The sequence below is a fragment of the Chlorocebus sabaeus genome, chromosome 5, assembly GCF_047675955.1.
Source record: "Chlorocebus sabaeus isolate Y175 chromosome 5, mChlSab1.0.hap1, whole genome shotgun sequence".
NCBI classification, from domain to species: domain Eukaryota; kingdom Metazoa; phylum Chordata; class Mammalia; order Primates; family Cercopithecidae; genus Chlorocebus; species Chlorocebus sabaeus.
This window is the reverse complement of record NC_132908.1, coordinates 78,150,279-78,172,973: the sequence shown is the minus strand read 5'-3', so window position 1 is coordinate 78,172,973 and position 22,695 is coordinate 78,150,279. Positions and strand designations below refer to the sequence as shown.

Sequence of the window (22,695 nt, the reverse complement as noted above, 5' to 3'; positions counted from 1 at the left end):
CACAAATGGTGCAATTTCCAAAGATAAATAAATAAAGAGGAGGTCTCAGCCCTGCCTCTCAGGACCACTGGCATTTCACTCAGGTCGCTTCTTCAATATGCCCCGTCCCCTGCCCCCGCCACACACAGAGCCCAGCCATGAAAATCCCCTACGTGGACAGTTTCCTGGGGCATGTACAGCACACCAAGGCTAGCAAGGAAAAGTGGCAGCTATCCGCCCAAGGAGAATTTCCCAACGGTCCTCGGCTGCTGGCTCCTGACCTCATGGGTGACAAAGTCCAGTGAAGAAACAGCAGATGTGAAACCAACGGCCCCCCATTTGCAAGCCCGGCATTTTCCAGGGCAGGGTTCTATCGAATGATTTACCAGCTCAGTCACATTAATCATTGCCTAAGAAATACAAATGGCTCCATCAGCCCTCAGGCTGGTCACCCAGGCTCCTGCAGGTTGAGCAGCTCCCTCCTCACCCTGCAACCTGTACTTAGGGTCTGGTTTGTTGACTGAATAAGCCAGTGACAAATCATCAGAAAAGCCCCTTTTCCTGACTATCTACTAAACATCTGGCTTTGGGCCGCACCCTTTCCATCTAAGCCTGCAGTAAAATAGATCCAGCAGCTGAGTACAGGGCCATGCAGACAGACCTGGGTTCAAATCTCAGCACCAATGGTTCAGCTGTGGTGCCAGGTCAATCCTTGTGTGTGAAATGGGTTGCTATGAGAATGAAGGAGTCAATGTGTAAAGCAGTGGGTCTCAACAGGGGGCATTTGGCAATGTCCAGACACAGCTTGCTTTATTTTTTGTTTTTTTTCAGAGACAGAATCTTACTCTGTCACCCAGGCTGGAGTGCAGCAGCATGATCATAGCTCACTGTAGCCTTGAGCTCACGGCTTCAAGCAATCCTCCTGTCTCAGCCTCCCAAGTACGTAGGGCTACAGGCGCACGCCACTATACCTGGCTTTTTTTTTTTTCTGTACAGACAGGGTCTCCCTATGTTACCGAGGCTGGTCTCAAACTCCTAGCTTCAAGTGATCCTCTCATCTCAGCCTCCCAAGGAATTGGAATTACAGGTGCATGCCACCACACATGGCCTGGAGACCTTTATGGTTGTCACAACCGGAGTGGAAGGGTGCTGTGGGCATCTAGTGAATGCAGGCCAGGGATGGTGCCAAACGCCCTACCATGCCCAGGACAGTGCCCGCAATAAAGACTGATCCAGCTGGCTGGTGCCTCACACTGTAATCCCAGCACTTTGGGAGGCAGGCGAGACAAGAGGACCGCGTCAGCCCAGGAGTTCGAGAACAGCCTGGATAACAAAACGAGACCTCATCTCTACAAAAACTTAAAAAGTAAGCCAGGAGTGGTGGCATGTGCCTGTAGTCCTAGCTACTTAGGAGGCTGAGGGAGGAGAATCACTTGAGCCCAGGAAGTCGAGGCTGCAGTGCGCCATGAGTGTGCCATTGTACTCTAGCCCGAGGGACAGAGGGAGACCCTGTCTCAAAAAAAAAAAAAAAAAAAGTGATCCATCTTTAGATGTCAGCAGTGCTGAGGCTGAAAAATCATGATGTATATACTACAATGCCTGGGTCAAGGTAAGCCCTAGATAAACGTCAGTGCTGTAATGATCTGGAAATTGTTCCAACAGCTTTACAGCATGACATGATTGCCATCGTGCTGCAGAGGAGGCTGGGATCAGAGGTTGCGAGTTGCTGGAGTGACAGGAAGAGCAGAGTTGAAGAGGCCTGCCTGGCTCCCTAGGCATTCCTTTTTTGCCACAGCACCCGGCCCCGGGACACAAGCTGGTCCCGGGCCCAGGATCCCAGTGTCCAATTTGGGTGTCTGCCAAATTCCCCCTTACTGCCCCACAGCCGCGAGCCAGTCTCTCCAAGTCTTCTTCATCTTGCACTTCCCCAAAGGGAAAAGGAAGTGCACTTCCTAAAGTGTTTTCTTGGGTACACTGAACTGACGGACACTCAGTCTGGACCCCGCAGGCCTCTGAGCAGATTCCTTCCTTCCTTCTCCTCTGCTTCCCACCCTCCACCTGCAAACCATCACTTTTGTGGGAAATGGTAAGTTTGCCTCCAAGGCCCAGTGACCCCTCTGAGCAAGGTGTCCAGCCCTGGTCCTGCAAACCAGGCCCTCCTCTGACTTGGTTGTCACTGGCTTTGGGACCCTCTGCTCAGCGTGCCCACAGCAAGAGATGGTCTGCAAAGACCCTCTATCTGACTGGAAGGGCCAGCAGGGAGCGTGGAGCGGGGGTCTTTCTGCAGAGGTGGCAGAGCCTGCTGTAGGAGCCTGGTCTGTGTCCCCCTCCAGAGTTGCCCTTGCTGCACACACCCCATGCCCTCGGCCACATAATCATGACATGGTCTATGACCCAGTCACACTGAACCCCTTCCGTCTCTCTCTCTAGAGGCCAGAACTGGACACACGTGCTTCCCTGTACCGGAGATGCTGTCCCTCTCCTCTGCCCCAAATCCTCCTCACTTGACTAAAACGTCATTGAAACCTCTCTGCCTCCAGGAGCCCAGGCATGGCTCAGACATCCCACATCTGTGGCCCACATCCCAGCCCAGACTGCCCTGTACTGTCACAGAATGTGTGCCGGTCTTTAACACCGCAAGGCTGTGCACTCCCGGGGGAGGGTCCTTTACAGCCCAGCACCCTCCAGTGGGCTCTCGCGATGCTGGGAACGGTCTACATCGGCACTCTCCAGTACAAGAGCTACTCGCCCTGCGTGGCTACAGAGCACTGGAAGTGTGGCCATGCGCCCGACGGGCTGAATTTTTGGTTTGGTCTAATTTTAATTGAATGTAAATAGCCACATATGGCAGCAGCTACTCTTCCAGCCAGCACAGGTCTACAGGGACGTCTAGCTCCATCCAGTGCTCCACGCCCCCTGAGCGAGAGAATGACTGAATGACGGGGGAACTGCACTTGGTTTTCACCCTCCTTTCTCCCCCCCACGATAATCATCTGATTTCAATCTTCTCCACGAGGCTGCAGCTCCCTGCGGGCAGGAGACACACAACTGTGCTCGCTCATTGCTGTAACCTGTGCTTTCTTGGGTTTCTGGGACAGAGACCCTCAGTAAATGTAAGTTAGATGAATTAATAGGTGAATGAATGAACGGCCTGCAACTCAGACCCTCTTCCCCTTCCCCACCAAGCCTCAGGAAAACTGTCATGAAAAGGAAAACAGTCCCTCTGGGTGGACTTCTGAGTGCACCTCCAGCCCAGTTCATCCTCTTGCTAAAGGGACCGCCGCCCTGCACGCTGGCTGTCCTGCCTGACATTGAGAGGGAGCTTCTGCCGCCAGCGAACGGGGTATCCTTCTCCGTGCCTTCTTCCCGCTCCCCCAGGACGCCATGGGAGAAGTAGGGCAAGTCTGTCTTCTCTTGACTCAGAGAAAAGGATCAGGATTCCTCATTTCCCTGGGCTGCCATTCCTGCCTCCTGGCCCCGGCAGCAGGATGCCCCCAGGAGGTTTCAGGAAACACGGTAACTCATAAGAACCAGGGTGAATTTGAGAGTCTATTATAAATCAAATGCCTTTCATCCTCGACTGCTGGCTGTGATGTTCTCCAATACTGCTATTCACAGTGAGCGCCATTTGCGTTTCCCCCACCCACCGCCCCGTCCCACTTCCTTCTGATGTAGGTCACAGTGCATTCTCCCTGCGTTCACTAGATCTACCTGCAGTGAGGGGGTGACGCCGCTTGAAGCAAATTTAGCAATTCTCTTACAGGCACGTGGGAATCCTGTGCTCACTCATTCAGTCAAGACTCAGACTTGTACTGTGTGTGGAAATCCTGTGCAAAGACCCTGGGGCCCATGGGAGAGCTGGCAGGAAGGCTTCTAAGCCCAGGTAAGCTGGGCATTTGGAGCTTGAATGCCACCATCAATTGGAAACGATGCCGAGGAGGGTTCGGATTCTAGAACAGAAGCAGATCAGTCAGGTAGTAACTTGCCCTAGTTTCACCGTGAGCACCGTAGGTTCGCCCCGTGGTGTGAGGTCTGGACCAAGTCACTTCTCTCCAGCCTCATGCTTCCATCTGTAGACGGGGGAGGATGCTGGAGCTCGCCACACAGAGCTGTGTGGATTAAATGTCATTCATAGAGTCCTGAGCACAGAGCCTCTGCACATAGGAGACGCTCAATAAACAAGTATTACTGATGTTGTCACTGTTGTTTGCACAGTCCCTTTTAGCTACACAATACAAGCATCATCTTAGTACAGAACCTAAGCTTCCGCTCCTTCACTGTGAGGCGCGTCGAGTACCCACCCTCTTCCAGGCACCATGCGAAGCACTGGTGATACAAGCACGGGTTCGTCTACAGGACTTCTCTAGCAGCGCAGCAAATCCTGGGGTAACGAACGCATTAAATCAAACACCACAGTACCTGTGGTCTGCCTGTCTCAAAGGATGGAAGAAGCTAAGGCACCCTGCGGGGAGGAGGGAAGGCCTGGGAGAGTTTTGCACTGGTTTGAGCTGAGCAGGGAAAGCGAAAAAGGGGAACCCTGGCTGTGGGCCTGGCATCTTCTAGGAGTCTAGGAGTTCACAAGATCATGGGCTCTTTTGGGCAACAGCAAAAGGTTGTTTGTGGCTGGAGCACAGGGTGTCTGGTAAGGAACTGGCAGGAGATGAAAATGAAAAGATTGAGTCTGGCCCCAATTCAGCCTTCTCTGCCAGAAAAATGAGGGGTTGAACTTTGTCCTGTGGATGACAGAAGGGTTTTAAGTACCACTCATAAAGTTACTCAACCCCAGAGACTGGAAGTACAGCCCTCCATGCACGCACACACATGGCATACACACATCACACACATACACCCTCTCCACACATACACATGCACACACACAACACTCCACACATACACAAATACACACACATGCACATATGCACACATTCCACAAACATATACACACATCTAAATACCCACACACCACACATATTCAAACATACACACACACAGGCACACGCACCCCTGTGGTAGTCCCGGCACCCTGCACTGCACCCAGAGCAGAAATGGGAGTCCTTAGGCTCCAAGATACAGCAATCAGGAGGTGGCCTAAGAGCCACACAGAGGCCGGGAAGGTCAGCGGCAGGCTGTTTGGAGAAGGAAATATTTAAAAACAAGAGGTTTCCTGCACACACACATGCGCACACACACACTTACCCCCTGAGGATGAGGAGAGTCCCATGGGTAATTCTTTCAAAATAATGCCCTCACGTGTTCACGCCACACACATAGCACCAAAGAGACTTCGCAATAAAAAAACTGAGTATCTTTCACTTGCATGACTCTCCAGCCTCGGTCTCATTTGAGAGCTAAACCCAGCCCCCTCCCCAGCACCCACACTGAACTTTTCAGTGGACGCATGCACACGACTTAAGAGTCTGTCTCCGTGAGTTCACACCCACTGTGCATGAGGTGCATGTGGAACCCCACAAATGATGAATCACTGGGGCGGGGGGACCCCTCCATGTCCAGCATTTGCCCTTCCTTCTCTCTCTCCTTTCCCCTCTTCTGGGCTGATGAACTATTTTCTAAGGGGAGTGGGTACCCCAAGGAGGCTCACAATGGAGATTTCTCATGCCGGGTGGATGCAATAAAAATGTGCTAAAGCTCCTTAAAATAGCTGTGTTCTCCTAAGTAAGATAAACCTTTTCCCAACAATACGATTCAGACCTGCAATTAGCTCAGCAAACCCTCTTCTTTAGACAGAAAGTAGAAGATGGAATGGAAGGGACTTCGGGGGTCATAGCTGGACTAGTGGAAGTTGATTTTTTAAACAATGACTCAAACTTAGTTATTTCCTTGGAAGGAAAGACTGCCTGAGCCAAATAAAAATTTCTCTTTGTTTCAGAAAATGAAATCCCCATCCTTTGTTAGGCCTGATATGGAAGCCAGGCAGTGTTCTAAGAGAGCAGCCTGTTTTATCCTCACCTTAACTCTAGGTGGGGAAACTGAGGAACGGGGTGGGCGTGACTTGCCCAAGGTCATAGACAAAAGCCAGGAACTGAACCCAGGCTGTCTGGCTCCAAGGGTCAGACTCTTACCCTGACGACCCTGACCCCCTTCCTTTCAGCGCCCTCAGTCCTACTGCTCTGCTGGAAAAGGGAGCTCACAGGCCGGCCCAGGACGCGGCAGGGAGCCCTGGGTGGCCCTGAACTTCAACGCGGGGACACCAGCCAACGCAATGCCTTGGCAATCAGCAGCACGAGAGGGGTGGGTACGATTGTTTCTGAATGTCCTCACGGGACCAGCGAAGAGCGCTCTCCAGCTGCCGTGTAGCACTGGACGTGATTGTGGAAGGGAGGAGAGGGTGTCATTCTGCTTCCAGCCAGGAAGCTGGGCCACAGGTGTCACTTTGCCATCTCAGAACCACACAGTCTTGAGATTCCCAAAGCCAGACCCAGCCTACCTCTCAGATGCGCTCACTTGGAGCGAAGCAACTTCAAGGCCACACAGCAAGCCATCAGCAGAAAAGGAGTGACACACAGTGCCACCAGCCAGGCCTGGGTCCTTGCCACCTCATGGGCTCCCACAGGCAGGGCTCAAACCAGTACCCTGTGGAACAGACTGGTTCTGAACTGGCCTCTCGCTAGGCCTGGTACAGAATTCACAAGCCCCCAGAGAGGGAAGCTGCAAGTCAAGCTATGTACTGCCCCACTGTAAACCGTTCCTTCTCTCTGCTCTCCTGTGCTAGGGATGGTGCTATGGATCGAATGTTTGTGTCCCCCGGAAATTCCTATGTTGAAGCCCTGACCCCACAATGAGGAGGTGGGGCCTTTGGGAGGTGATTAGGGTTTGAGGAGGTCATGAAGTGGGGCCCCCATGACGGGATAAATGTCCTTAAGAGAGGCCAGAGTGCTCTCTTTCTCTACCATGTGAGGACACAGTGAGAAGGCGGCTGTCTGCAAGCCAGAAGCGGGCCCTCACCCGAACCCAGCCAGACCAGCACCTTGATCTGGAATGCCCAGCCTCTGAAACAATACATATCTGTGGTTTAAGCCACCCAGTCTATGGCATGTTGTTATGGCAGCCCAATCTAACACAGATGAAGAATATGACCCTCAGACGAAGGTCCAGAAAAATACAGTCCTGCAGACTGCATTCCCAGACGCAGGTCAGTTTCACCTGCCTCTCAAGATCACGTACGCCATGTCACGAATCTCCCACCCTCGGTGCCTCACACAGCATACAGCTGGGACTCAAGAAATGCCTGCGCGACAAATACATCTAAGCACTGGAGGGGTGTCTGAGCATTTAATAGCTGGCCCCCATTTTAATTATCATTCACAGGTAAAAGACTTAGCCCCATTTTCACAGAGCTCCCTGCCTGGGAGTCTTCAACTTCAAAATCAACCAACTCCTGCTGCTTTTAAAATTTGGAATGCCACACCCAGCAAGTCTACCTCTCAGCATCTACTGAGAGTCTCAGGTAAGACAGCTTGTTCCTGGGTTGTGTTTAATGTTTAAGAGTGAAAAATAAGAAAGGGCCTTCACATCCATTGACCCAGGGTGGGGCACTACCATTTTATGGAATTTGATGTAGCAGCTGAACAGAATGAGGTCAGTCTATGGTTATCAGAACCAGTGACTGAGTAGTGAACCCAAAGAAGTCCATTAAAGGACAAAAACATTAAAACATGAAATAGACATTTCGTTTTTGCTGAAAGCATGTAAAGGTGTATCTGTTCTCCGTCTTTTGTAGTAGAGATGAGGCCTTCCCTTTGCAGAAGGCCTCTCTGTCGTTCTCACATAAACGCATGCCTGATGCCTGACTGACAAGGTGCAGCTTCTGTTTCTCTGAAGACCCCCTCAAGGCTGTCTGATTATCACGGCCTTTTCCCGTTCTTTTACAGTTCTCTCACCCACAACATCAGTTGTGTGCAGGGACGCTCCACTCCACTGAGACTTTCTTAAGCACTCCATTCAGCTTTCATAAAGACAGCCGTTCTCTCTTCACGCTCGTATTTCATAAGTTTACGGAACCTTCAAGTAAACTGTGTAAATCCAGGAACACCTCTCACCAGCATAACCAGCTGTGGTAAACAAACAGCTCAACTCACGGAAGAAGTGTGTGAGGGTCCCAAGAGCATCCTCCCAGCCTCGGGCATCGATCAGGGGCTGCGGTGCCTACACTGGCTGGGTCTACGAAATCACCGCCCAGTGCCACTGAAAGTTAGAGCACAGGTTACATGGCTCCACTGTGCACATCTCCAAAAAGTCTCACTGAGTGAAGAACTAAACTGCAGAAAGATCTATACAATAGGATTCCTTTTATGTTTAAATAAAGAAACTCATATAAAAGTATACCATACACTTTCTATAGGACCATCTGTTTGAATGAAAATATAAAGGAAAAAACCCTAGAAGGATGGGATATGGGGTAGGAACAGGGTCGGTGGTGGAGGAAGGGGAACTTCAGACTTTTCTGTTAAGGTACTGCTTTTCACAAGAAGAACATACTTATATATATAGAATATAACTGAGTTGTGTTTATTTAGTCATCAAGACCTAACAGAGGGGTTGAACACCCAAAACAAATAAGCCCACAGCCTGATAAGTACGCAACTTAAAAAAAAAAAAGACTGGGCGCGGTGGCTCACACCTGTAATCCCAGCACTTTGGGAGGCAGAGGGGGCGGATCACGAGGTCAGGAGATCAAGACCATCCTGCTAACACAGTGAAACCCCGTCTCTACTAAAAATACAAAAAATTAGCTGGGCGTGGTGGCACATGTCTGAAGTCCTGGCTTCTCAGGAGGCTGAGGCAGGAGCATCGCTTGAACCCAGGAGGCAGAGGTTGCAGCAAGCCGAGATCGCGCCACTGCACTTCAGCTTGGGTGACAGAGTGAGACTCTGTCTCAAAAAAAAAAAAAAAAAAACCCTCAAAATAAGACAGAGGTAACTGGCTTCAAAGAAGAGGCCAGGCCAGGTGCAGTGGCTCATGCCTGTAATCCCAGTACTTTGGGAGGCCGAGGCAGGAGAGGATTACTTGAGCCCAGGAGTTCAAGCCCTTGGGCAAAAACCCATCTTTACAAAAAATAGAAAAATTAGCTGGGCAAGGTGGTTTGCGCCTGTAGCCTCAGCTACTCCGGAGGCTGAGGCAGGAGAATCACTTGAACCGGGGAGGTCAAGGCTGCAGTGAGCTGTGATTACGCCAGTGCACTCCAGCCTGGGCAACAGAGCGAGACCGAGCCAGGCTGAGCAAGACCATCTCAAGGCTCAGGGGCAGCACAGGATGGAGCTCTCCAACAGGCAAGACCAAGGAGAGCCGGGGACTCCTCACATCAGTGTGCTCTGACCAGACACAAAGGCCAGCGATGCTGGTCACTAAGCTGCCCTGGTGACCGAGTACTTCCGGCCCTTGCTCTGTTTTTCCGTTTGGATGGATGTGCTCCACGTCTTACAAATTCACGATGAAGTGATACTAAAAGCAACCTTTCAAGGTGGCTGAGATTACTGTGCAAATTAGAGAACTACTTTCGGCTTCGTTCACTGCCAGCGTTTGTTTCTGTCATTCATTCAGCAATAACATGGTGGTCCCTGCTACATCCAGGCCCAGTGCTCAGGGCTGGGGGCAGAGTTGTACACAGGGAGCATACGGAGAGACACAAAGCAACGAATGGGCAGTTGGTTATTATTTCATGTAAACTGTGCTGCGAATCACAGGCCTTCATAAAGAGAATGACTGTCCTGTGGTGGGGGAACGGTCATGGAAGGTCCAGTGGAGGTGGCACTGAAGATGAGGAGGAGGGAATTAGGAATGTGTGAGTGAAGGCAGGAGGGAAGCTTAGTCTTGCTCTAAGAAGGAACTGCAGACCTCAGGTGGTATGGAGGCGGCCCCAGCTGAGAAACGGAAACAGGACTCCCGGGTAAGGAGCTCAAAAGTCAGTAAGAGTGGGAGAGGCAGGGCCAGACAGAAACATACCTAGCCCTGTAGCCCTGATCAGAACAACGAGCGTTTCCTAAAAGCAACAGCGAAGCAGGAAGGATTCTTGAGCACAGATGCGGAATAATGCCCTTCTCTCATTCCCAGCAGAAAACAATGATTGAGCGGATCTGCGCTTCAAACGGCCCTGCTGTGCATCCATCCCCGCAGGGCCTGCAAACATTGCTTTCAAGCCCCCCTGAGCAGCCAGACATTGTACAGCTGCCCTGGCCCATCATCCTCTACCCCAAGGACGCCTGGTTAGAACCTTCTCACCATTCCACTCAAACCTTCAGACTGCTGGGCTGATGGAAACATTCCCAAAATGTTTTTCTGTGCAATTGAGATGCCTGCCTGGAAAATCCCTGCTGCAAGCATTTCTTTCTCGCAGGAGGCTACACCCAACTGTTTTGCTGCAAGGTTCTGCGTCACAAAAGGGATATCCCCAGCTAATACGACATTCAAACGAATGGAGAATCTGAGCTGCTTGAATTCAGGGTAATCAGCCCATCGGTGTGTGCTCCTCCTCGGCACTATCTAATCGAATTTTCTGTGTGCATGAATATAAATACTGTTGTTTGACCCACAGTGAACTTGTAAATAGCCTGATTGTATCAACCTGAACAGATCAGGTTTCCACAAACAGATGGACACCGTTCATTTTATTTTAATTTAAAATGAACACAATTTCCACTGGATACAGATAAAATTAATGACCTTAGACGGAATCAACTTGCCTGTGAAAAAAAAACCCTGATAATCATATTATTGCCCGAGAAGATCATAACACAGTCTTGGTTTGAGATATCACGTGCTATTTTGACCTTAATGCCTTTTTCTATTTCCCTGGAATGAGAATAGCCGAACACATTCTTTGGGGTGGACTCAACATCAGTGTCACTTGGCTTAAACGGCAGGGGATAGATCACCACCCCAAAATTACTGAAACCAAGAGATCCACAGGATCAAGACCAGACCAAGAAAATCTTATAAAATGGTAATCAAATCAACTTCCTACCAAAACCAGGCTCTTCTTAAATTGCAGATATCAACTTACTCAGCTTATGAAGACACAGGCTGGCCCCAAACAAATCCACTGAGAAAATAAAACAGCTAATCCACAGCACATTCACTAATGATGATGAAGCCGTTTTGGACCACATTTCACCTTTGTTCCAACAACCCCTTAGAGTGAAACTCGGCAGCCTTCTCTCAGTGTTTATGCGATTGGGCCACTGTAGGCAGGAGCCACCGCCGGGGGCTGCCTATGTCTTAAGTGTCTCTACTTTATGAGTTTCCAAGGGCAGGCAGCCCATGCTTATGGGTGTCGCTCTGAGAATGAGGCTGACCCAGGCCTTAGCCCCTCTTAACTCCCTACCACACACCTAATCTGGAGCAAATCATTTCACCTGCCTGAGCCTCAGTTCCCCCATCTAAGAACGGGTACAGGGATAGTAGCTACCTCACAGGGTTACAGGGGGATGCAATGAGACTATGGTGTGTGTGTAATGGATCAGGCACAATGTCTTCTGCAGGGCAAGCCCCCGCCAAGTGGAAACGATGATTGTTATTGTTCTGTCCAGAATGCTGGGTCTCTTCCCAGCAGCCTTGGCCTTACGGCGAAGACTCTGCAACCAGGGCTCTCTCCACCCTCTGTGAGTTCCCCAGCACCTTCAGCTGACCCTTGCCCTGCACCCCACCCGTGCAGCCCCCACCACCCCAATCTCTTGCTGCCACTTCATACCACAGGGTATTTCCCTGCTCAAAGGCGGAGGCTCCTGAAATCCTCATGGCTAATCCTCCACTGCACTTTCACCAAACTCCCATTTGGGGTATTTATTTTCTTTTTTTTTTCCAACAGAGATGGGGGGGTTTCACTATATGCACCAGGCTGTTCTCGAACTCCTGGCCTTAAGTGATCCTCCCATCTCAGCTTCTCAGAGTGCTGGGGTTACAGGCGAGAGCCACCGTGCCCAGCCTCTATTTGGGTTTTTTGGTTTGTTTTTGTTTTTGTTTTGGAGACTGAGTCTCTCCCTGTCACCCAAGCTGGAGTATGGAGGTGCAATCTTGGCTCACTGCAACCTCTGCCTTCTAGGTTCAAGCAGTTCTCCTGCCTCGGCCTCCTGAGTGACTGCAACTACAAGTGCATGCCACCATGCCTGGCTAATTTTTGTATTTTTAGTAGAGATGGGGTTTCACCATGTTGGCCAGCCTGGTCTCGAACTCCTGGCCTCAAGTGATCCACCCACCTCGGCCTCCCAAAATGCTGGGATTATAGGTGTGAGCCACCATGCCCAGCCTATTTGGGGTATTTCTATCCAACTTTATTTCTCAGGATGCCCTGACACTCCAGACCAATGCAGGCTCACACGTGAACATTGTGACTGCCAGGACGGTGAGCAGGGGGAACCCTGCTCTGAGTCTGTAGCCCAGTTCTGCCATGACTGGTTCTGACGTTTCCAGTGAAAGAAATCAGGCACATTCCTCAGCCCCGGGCTCAACACAAACAGGCCCAGTACAAACATATCCCACCATATATCTCTCAACTTCCTGAGCCCAGTACAAACACCACCTGGAAAATCCCCAATAAGGACACAGCCGTTTGTAGTTTTACTGAAAGCGCGGGAACCAATAGAAAAACTACTAAATATATAACTTAAAATGTAAACCAATTGTAATGCTGTAACCAAAAGAGTTCCCTTGTTCCTCTGTAACTTTACTATCCTATTTACCTCAGGCTATAAAAGGCAAGCACTCGCATTGTTTGGGGCCCTCTTGTATGCTGTGGAAGGGAGGGACCAAGTTCCAACTTGCAGTAAAAGATCCTTGCCGCTTGGCTTTGACTCTGGACTCGGGTGGTCTTCTTTGGGGAACAAACGGTCTGGGCATTACATCAGCAACTTACTCTTAAAGTTACACAAGTATGTCATGGGAAAAATGCCAGTCACAATCATACATGCCAAACAACTGCACAGATTTGGAGTTCAGAAGTGGGCAAAACCATCAGACACTGAGAGAAGCCAGGAAAGCAGTTACCCCTGGGGACAGCAATGGTTGGCCCAAGGTGCAGGGCAGGGGGCAGGGGGGGTGCTCAGTATGTCGTCTCTTGATTTGGGTGCTGGTTACACGTGTGTGCTGAGTTGGCAAAAATTCACTGAGCTATATGTGTGCATGTTTCTGGATGTATGTGATGCACGTATGTTTCTATAACAACATTTTACTGGAAAAAAAAGATAAGCAGTGCCTCAGTTTCCTCATCTGAAAAATGGGCAGTATTAACACCTACCACAAAGGCTGGTGCTATTGTCCCTTGGCCTCCTGCTCTAAGTAAGTTCTACCCGCTTCATCTAAAGGTCATGAACTAGGTGTCCATCCTGGGGTAGCCGACCCTAATTCTGCATTTATAGAAAGTAAGTTCTGGAGATGGGTTGTGCAACAATGTGAATATACTTAACACTACTGAACTGTACACTTAAAAATGGTTAAGACAGGATATTATGTTCTGTGTATCTTACCACAATTTTTTTAAAAAGATGAACTGTAAGAGAATATTCGTATCCTGATGATCAATTTATAATGCCCCCGAGTTAATGACAGGTGAGAGAAACACCGAATAGCAAGCACACAGGCCACACTGGGTCCATCCAGGGCACAACCTCCCTGCACGGTGCAAGGTAAGATGGAGACTTCCAATTTCCGCAGCAAGGCAAGGGGCACTCCCAAGTACCTTTGGTCATCCTCACAGCAAGTTCCAGGTCACCCTCAGCAAGCTGGAAGCCTTCACACCAACAAAGACTCTCCTCATGAAATTTTAATATTTAACACTTATCTGATTTCAAAGGTTTTACAGGGAAATTAATCTTCATACTGGCTAGTTATGGCTGCTCTGCAAAGCCAGGGGTCGGGGGATGCTTCGGGTCCCTGCTTATGAGTTTACACTGCAAATAGGGATGACATCAACCCATAGCACACAGCAGACAAGAGGTCCCTTACCACCAAGGTTCCCTGGGCCCTCAGGTGACATGACTCTCTCTGGGAGGAGAAGATGCTCTTGCCTTGAAGTCAGCATGGACGATTTTCTCAAAAGCCTGGAACATGTAAACTGACCTGGAGTCCCAGGAGCTTGCGGGAAGGCTCAAGCGCAAAACTCTCCACCACTGTAATAGCTTGTCAGCCGTTCAGAGTCTGGGGTGTCCTGGGTAATTTATGGTGGGAGGGGAAGGTGGGTAACAGGGTCCAACATCTGTAAACGAGTGTCTGAACACTCAGGGGCATTTGATTACCAAACTGACTGATGCTATTAAGTGAGGATGCACCTTACAAAAATTCATCATCAATGGAAATAATAATAATAATTGTATTATTACTAATAGATTAAGGGCTTTTTCTACGCCAGGCACAGTACTACAAAATTCACGTGTCTGATCTCATTCTTGCAAGTAACTTCATGCAGCTTTTTCTGACTAGCTCCACTTAGAGAAAGAACTTACAACAGCTGTTTAAAAAAAAAAAAAAAAAAAAATAGCATTCCAGTCCTATACCACAAGCAGAAGTGACAGGAAAGAAGCACAGGGAAGCATCATGAGACACAGCCCATGAGAAGGTCAAATATACTGGATTTTTAGGGATGTGGGATTCTCAGACAGCATTTGGCTGTGTGACCTTGGGCAAGTTGCTTGACCTCTCTGGTGCCTCAGTTCCTTCATCTTTAAAAGGAGAGGGCTCAATTTTAAAACACTATGGGCCACACAGTGGCTCACGCCTATAATCCCAGCACTATGGGAGGCTGAGGCGGGCGGATCACGAGGTCAGGAGATCGAGACCATCCTGGCTAACACGGTGAAATCCCACCTCTACTAAAAGTACAAAAATTAGCCGGACGTGGTGGCGGTGCCTATAGTCTCAGCTACTTGGGAGGCTGAGGCAGGAGAATGGCGTGAACCCAGGAGGCAGAGCTTGCAGTGAGCCGAGATTGCGCCACTGCACTCCAGTCTGGGCAACAATGCAAGATTCAGTCTCAAAAAACAAACAAACCAAAAAACCTACGAATCTGGAATAAAACAGCACAGTGGTAGAGCAAGGGCAGTATATTAGTGGTAACTAATAGAAAGCCTAAAAGGAACCTTAGCACACATTTGAAAACTTTAGCATCTAATAATAGCAATATTTTAAAGCAATGGGAAAAGGGCACATTATTGAGTGAATGATAAAAGACCATTCATTAACTATTTGGAGGGAAGGAATAGCATTATTCCCTGCCTCACACCTTATACCAAAAATTTATCCTGGGTGTAGATGCTTAGTTCTAGGTTAATTTTACAGTTCTAGAGTTTTTTAAAATGGGGAATGATTGCTCAATCTAAAAATTTGGAAGAACTCTCTAAGCCATGAAGACATTAATTAAGAGGTCACTAATTAAGACACTCAACTCTGACCACAGAAAAATATATAATTTCTACATATCAATAAATACCTCAAACAAAATTAAGAGGCTAGGAATACAAAAAAAGTTGTTACATAAATGATTTGAAAAAGGATGAATAGCTTTCTATATTTCAAAAGAAACCCTTACAATCTTTTCTTTAAAGGCACGTGCCATAATTGAAAATAAAACACACAATGAATATAAACAACTTGCAGAGCAAATGCAAACAGTCAACAAACCGATAAAATGAGGGGAGTGGAAGAAGTTTAATGGAACAAATCCTAACTGAGGGCCACTGGGCAACATTCACACTTTTAAAGAGCTCAGAGTCCACTGCAATTGGGTACGTGTGGCCTTGCTGCATGGTCAGAAGGGGTGCATTCCTGAAAGTCCTGGCTTTGAGATGCAGCCTGGCCACAGGCTGCCCGGGACATGCCCGGGTCCAGGAACCAGTGTGGCCCAGCTCCAGCCTGGAGATGCTCCGACCCACGGGCAGCCGTAGTAGCTGTGAGCAGTGGCTCCCACAGGGCCCTCTCCTGCCCTGCTTGGAACCAGATGGTGGGAAAAAGAAAATGCTCATCTCTGGGCCCTTCCTTCCCATCTGCAGCCAACTCAGCTGCCCAGAAGATGCTCAAGGCGATGGAGATGGAAGGAAGGGGCAGGAGCAGTTCACTGCCTCCTTCTGACTAGTGCTCCCTGAGGCCCTGCATGGACTACACTCCGGTCATGCTCTCGGATCTGTCAGTGTAGCCCTTTGATTGTAAAAATAAAGTACACAGGCCGGGCGCGGTGGCTCATGCCTGTAATCCCAGGACTTAGGGAGGCAGAGGCAGGTGGATTGCCTGAGCTCAGGAGTTCGCAACCAGCCTGGGCAACACAGCGAAACTCTATCTTTACTAAAATACAAAAAATTAGCCGAGTGTGGCGGCATGTGCATATAGTCCCAGCTACTCAGGAGGCTGAGGCAGGAGAACTGCTTGAACCCGGGAGGCAGAGGTTGCAGTGAGCCAAGATCACATCATTGCACGCCAGCCTGGGTGACAATGCGAGACTCCGTCTCAAAAATTAAAAATTTAAATTTAAATTTAAAAAATAAAGCACATAGTGATAATAATATAAAAAATCATGCACATAACCTTAGCTATCATGTACTGAGTGGCTACTAAGTACTTAACAGGCAGACTTTATTCCAATGGACAAAGCGAGGTGCTGCAAAGTTTGACTGACTGATGATTCATTCATTTGTTCTCTCACTCAAAACTATGTACTGAGCACCTACCAGGTGCCAGGCCAGGTTCTACATGCTGGGGATACAGTCGTGGGGAAAAAACAAGCAAACCCCTGCCTTTCTAGTGGGATGAAATTATAAACAAAATAAGTAAGAAGTATGTGGTTTGTCAGATGATAACATATGCTAAGGAGAAAAAAATGTAAGTTAGGGAATGAGAAATAAAAAATTGTGGGAGTGGGTGCCAACTTTTTGGATGGATGGAATGATCAAGGACAGCCCGAGAAAGTGACTTCTAAACGGAGACAGGAGGGAAGCGAGGGAGCATGTGGTGTTGGCGTTTAGGCAACGGGTATCCCAAGCAGAGGAAGTAGTCAGGGCAAAGTCCTCGAGGCACAGTGGGCTTGGTGTGTCCAAGGAGGTGGCCCAGATCACACCATCAGTAAAGGAGGGAGGATTCCACTTGCCACGCCGTCTGGGCAGACAGGCGCAGGAGGCAACATGGTGTGCCCAAGGTCACATGGTTAAGCACTGAGAGACCAGTCAAGCATGGCACGCCGGGGACAGGGCCCAGAGCTGCATCCCGGGAGTCACACCCATCCACATTCCAGCACTCTGATGCCACACCTCCACCCTCCTTGGAGGCTCCTGGAGGAAAGACCCAGGTGACAGCTCTTCCCTGGCACCAGGTGGGTCCCCTGGCTTCGCCTCCCGCTTCCTCGGGCCCTGGGAAAGGTTCTCCTGACTCAGCTGCTAGGCAAGCTGAGGGCTCCTGTGGTGGCGAGATGGAGCGAGGGCAACAGCACTAGTACCTGGGGAGGCTCAGGGTGACCCCAGGGATTCTAAAGGTACTTAAAGAGACTGCAAATAAGTTCAGGGATTTATCTGTTGGGCTCAATGTATTGGCCTGGCATGAGAGGTCATTCAGGAAATTTTTCAAAATTAGGGACAGTCAATCTTCTAAAAGACAATTATATCTGTGCATATGACTCCTGCACCAGCGTGTGGAACATACACACACATGCAGGTGCACACACACTTCTACCAAACACACATCTGAATGTGAACACTACTTATTCAACTTCGACATCTAATGATGAGGTGATCTGTGGCCAGCATGAAGATATGCAGAAAGCATGGACTCCTGAGCCCCAGGACTGCAGTCTGAAAGCAGTACAAACACTTCAGACCTGTGCACCTTGAGCATCTCGCTTCTTTAGCTGTCCTTGGCCTTGACTGCCTTATCTGTAGAGCGGAGCTCATTAGATTACTATAACTACAGAATAAAGCGCTCAACTTAGTGCCCAACATCCAGAAGAAGTGCCATGAAATGGAAGCTATCAAATCGCAAGATGGTTTTAGAAGTATGTGCAGTGCAATCATTTCATTTAGGAGACAAACCAAACCCACGTAAGCAAAGTTATGAGCCATTTCTAAATACAAATGGCAATGGAGGTGAGATAATCAACAACCAGCCCCAACTAGTAATTTGCAACAGAAATGAATGTTTCTTAGTCAATCATCTTCTTTTTCCCCCTTCCTGGTGGTGACATGGTTTGAATCAGCCAGTCTGGGAAAAGCCATGACACATGGGTTGACCTCTTGAAAGCAGTTAACTTGGAAGGAAAAGGAATGATTCTTAAACCCAGTGAACCCAGTTCTCCAAGCAAAGGTCAGACGGCAGGCCCAGGCTTGCTCCTCAAGGTGTGGCCCCAGCCTCCTTAAGCCATGTGAGTACGTCACAGAGATGCCTCAAGTGTCCCAACTTCCTACTTAGTCAGCACTAACAATGTGGGTAGAGACGGCCCCGTGTGAAAAATGAAATACGGGTAGGGTCGTAGAATCGAGACTGGATTGAGTGCATTAGTGTCCTAGGGCCTCCTGAACAAAAGACTGTAAACCAGGTGGTCTGCACATCAGCAATGTGTTTTCTTACAGTTCTGGTGGCTGGAGTCCTAAGTCAAGATGTCAACAGGGTTGGTTTCTTCTGGAGGCTCTGAGGAAGGTTCTGCTCCACACCTCTCTCAGCTTCTGGGGCTGCCGAAACCCTTGGCATTCCTTGGCTAGCAGCTGCATCTTTCTCTGCTGTCACATGGTGCTCACCCCTGTGTGTCTCTCTGTGTCCAAATTTCCCTCATTTTTTACAGATACAGTCACTGAATTTGGGCCCACCCTCCTCCAGCATGACCTCCAGCATGATCTTACCTTGACGGCTTCTGCAAAGATCCTATTTCCAAAGAAGGTCACACTCTCAGAAACAGAGGCTACAGCGTGACTATGCCTTCTGAAGGCTACAGTTCAACCCATAACAATGACCATCTCAGAAGACGTCAGAACAAGCTCAGGCTAGCTGGTGGTTACAGCCGAGAGTTCAGCAGGAGAAGGGCGGGTGGGCTGAGTACTCAGGCTTCCCTTTTCCAATTATTCACCCTGGATGGTAGAGAATTTTTTTTTTATGCAGAAGGAGGTGAACTGATCGAAGATAATGTATGTAAAAGAGGGTGCGTGCCTAGCACACAAATGCCACTTAGTGATGCCACCATGGATGGATCTGGAGGAGGCTCGAAGCTCTGACACTCGGTGACATTTCCACTACCCAGTGACACAGAAGCCTCAGAGGTAGCAGCCACGTGGGCCCCCGGCTAAGGGAGAGACGTGGGAGGGGGGCGGGAGAGGCTCTGCTCTGCCTTGGGAAACAGGGAGGAAAGCTGAATAAAGGCACAGGCTTTTGTGAGCAGAGGCAAGAGACTCGAGTGAACTGTCAGGGAAGTCAGCTGCCGGGGGTGCCGGGTGCGTCAGTGACTCAGACGGGCTACACCGATCCTACAAAAGACGCATCCTCCCACCAAGAGAAATCTGTTTGACTTTAGAAAAGTACAGGTTACAGTGATACTCACTACACACCCCACCTTCCTGCGCAACAGAGGGGAGACGGGAGGAACGGGAACTGCACCCAGGTCCCAGAGGGATCCACCTTTACTGGGATTTTATTTTCCCCAAAAGCAGGACTGTACTCAAATCACATTCGCCTGGGGTGATACAGTATCAGAATCCTCTAGTAAGAAGGCTCCAGCCTCATAATATGTGGGACCCCAGTAGGAATGGATCAGATTCTGTGACCTTCCTTGATCCTGAATGAGCTTGATTTTCCCCCGGGCTTAACTATAACAATTTATCTATAGAGATAAATTCATAGCGGCCTGACTGAAAGATGGACTCTTTGAGGTTTTCACGCAATGGTGATGGTCTTACTGTCCCAGCCAAAAACCCTATCCTCTCACCCTTAATGTGGACCCTCGTACAAAGGTTTTCAGATGTCCCCGCACCTGCCCATGTATCAGGTTCCTAGATGCTAGAATGGTCACACACACAATGGCTTCTTCTCTTACAGTTATTGAGGTCAGAGCCTAACACGGGCCTCACAAGGCTAAAATCAAGGTGTGGGCAGGGCTGGCTCCTTCTGGAGCCTCCAGAGGAGAAGGGGTTTCCTTGCCCTTTCTCCAAGGCTGCCTGCATTCCTGGGCTGGTGGCTTCTTCCTCCATCTTAAAGCCAAAAATTGCACGGCTGCTCTCTGCCTCCGCGCATCTCCTCCTCTGACTCAGACTCTCCCACCTCCCTCTGTCCCTGGTAGGGACCCCTGTGATGACACTGGCGCCCCTGGATAATCCAGGGTAACCTCCCCATCCCAAGTTCCTTAACCCATTCTCCTCTGTGGAATCCCCTTCGCCCTGCAGCCAGCGTATTCCATTTCTGGGGAGTAGGACATGGGCATCTGTCCACTACACAGATCTCAGTGCCCCACAGTTTCACAGCCCATCTCCTCGAAGACCAACAAGCCCCAACCAAACTGCTGACTGATCCAGAGTCATCTATGCCACCCGGCCCCTCACACTGTGCCCACCCACACTTGGTGACTCCGGGCTCACTGAGTGTCCCAAGTATGGCTACTCTCTGTGTCATGTACCATCTGAGAAACCACGCGCCAGTCTCTCTCTTTACCCTCCCTCACGGGCCCATCCCAAGATATCCACAAGATGTAGCAATAGCATCATGACCTCCAGAAAGCTTTTCTTCATCCTCCCAATCCACCCTAGAGACCTCTCTCTTCTTTCCCCCTTATATCCGTGTCATGCTGCATTAGGAATAACTATTTAATCATTTGTCACAGTATGGGGGAATACTTCAAAGGCAAGGACCACAGCTCATTCATCTGTATCTAGCCAAGGCCTGATTTATAATGGGTAAGTCCATCAGTAAGTGATGGATAAAGGGATGAAGGGACGGACGGAGGGATGGGGGCACAGATGGAGGGATGCCGGGGTGGATGGATGGGTGGGTTGTGTGGACTGGTAGGCAAACAAACTGAAGGAAAGCAGAAAGGAAGGGAGGGAGCATGGGTGAGTGCCTAACAGAAAAATATCATGCTCACTAAATATTTGTTGAGTGAAAATAAGTAGATAGATGATGATGGCGGTAAAGGAGGGCAAGCAGGCATGAATTAGGACCACGCTCTATGACCCTAATTCTATGTTTCTTTCATTTACATTGAAAGGACTCAGCTGAGCAGTTAACAACATGAGGAAGAAGCTCAAGACTTGGGCATCATTTGTGCTAAGTCAGAGAGGGAAGCCCCAGCAAGCAGGTAGCTGTGACCTCAAACCAATGACCAGGAGGATTCCAGGAATAGTTACACTGTCAACCAGAATTAGCAAAAACTCAATGAACTATTTTCATTTTCCAGGCTGACTCAAAAATACATCTCTCTGGGACCAGCAAAAAGTGTATGAACTTCTACCAGGCTAGGAACCAGCTCCGAGCTCCACCTCTGGTCATGTCAACTCGATGCATGAGCACAGCTTCAAGGTACTCCCAACCTCACTCCAGGCCCCTGTCTCTGGCTACATTCAGCTTTTAAAAATGTATCCAGCATTCCGGTGGACTGAGGAACCACAATGTCACAGGAGGTAGGGCCAGCCTTGGCACTGTTTAGAATGAAAAAAAAAAAGTCTTCACTGTAAGGCCAGACAAGTGCCAATTTCAACCATTTCCTTCCAAATACTATATTTCTATGAAGTTGTCATGAATGTGAAGGATATTCTTCTCCAACATTTTATTATGAAAAATTTCAGACTTAAAGAAAAGTTGAATACCGTTATATACCCACCAAAATGGCTAAAATTAAAAAGACTGACAATAGCAAGTTGGCATAGATGTGAAGCAACCAGAAATCTCCCGTACTGCTCCTGGGAATGTAAACTGGTACAACCACTTTGGAAAACAGGTTGGTTTTCTCTACAAAAGCTGAATCTATGCAAAACCAGCGAAAGGCAACTCATGCCTAACTATAAGCCAAGAAAATTTCATGCACATATTCCCAAAAAGGCATATGCAAGAGACTTCCTAGCAGTATTATTCATAAAAGCCAAAGAAGGGAACAACGTGAATGCCCACCGTCAGTAGAATGGGATATTTTTAGGATAAAATGTGATCCAGCAACAAAAATAAATAACCTTCAGCTCTAAACAGAATGTAGATGAAGCTCACAAACACATGTGGAGCCAAAGAGGCCAGACATAAAAGAACACACATAGATTTGCTTTCTGTAAAGTTGAAACTTATAAAAAAACTAAATAAACACAGACACTGCGGTCAGGAGAGTTATCGCAGGGGAGGAGGATGAAGGGTGGTCTCTGGAAGGAGTTTGAGGGTGCTTTCAGGGTAGAAACGAAATCCAACTGATAGCCTGGTGGTAGGTCCATGAGATGGGATAATTCATGGAGCTGTTCATTTGGTTGTGTACTTTTGGAAGAAAGTAATACTTCAATAAAAAGAATCCCAGCACTTTGGGAGGCCGAGACGGGCGGATCACGAGGTCAGGAGATCGAGACCATCCTGGCTAACACGGTGAAACCCCGTCTCTACTAAAAATACAAAAAACTAGCCGGGCGAGGTGGCGGGCGCCTGTAGTCCCAGCTACTCCGGAGGCTGAGGCAGGAGAATGGCGTAAACCCGGGAGGTGGAGCTTGCAGTGAGCTGAGATTCGGCCACTGCACTCCAGCCTGGGCGACAGAGCAAGACTCCGTCTCAAAAAAAAAATAATAA

The 22,695-nt window shown here is 48.9% G+C and overlaps 2 protein-coding genes across 2 annotated transcripts in view; both read right to left on the bottom strand.

Moving 5' to 3' along the window:
• Positions 1-22,695, bottom strand: part of CMIP (c-Maf inducing protein) — a 263,458-nt gene that overhangs the window by 157,573 nt on the left and 83,190 nt on the right. The gene's annotated exons all lie outside the window — the stretch shown is intronic.
• The window catches only part of LOC140711705 (uncharacterized), a 45,643-nt gene extending 22,948 nt beyond the window's left edge, over positions 1-22,695 (bottom strand). The window contains exon 1 of the mRNA XM_073015598.1: positions 1-22,695. This exon is cut by the window's left edge and continues 22,948 nt beyond it. The gene's annotated coding sequence lies outside the window, so the exon portion shown is untranslated.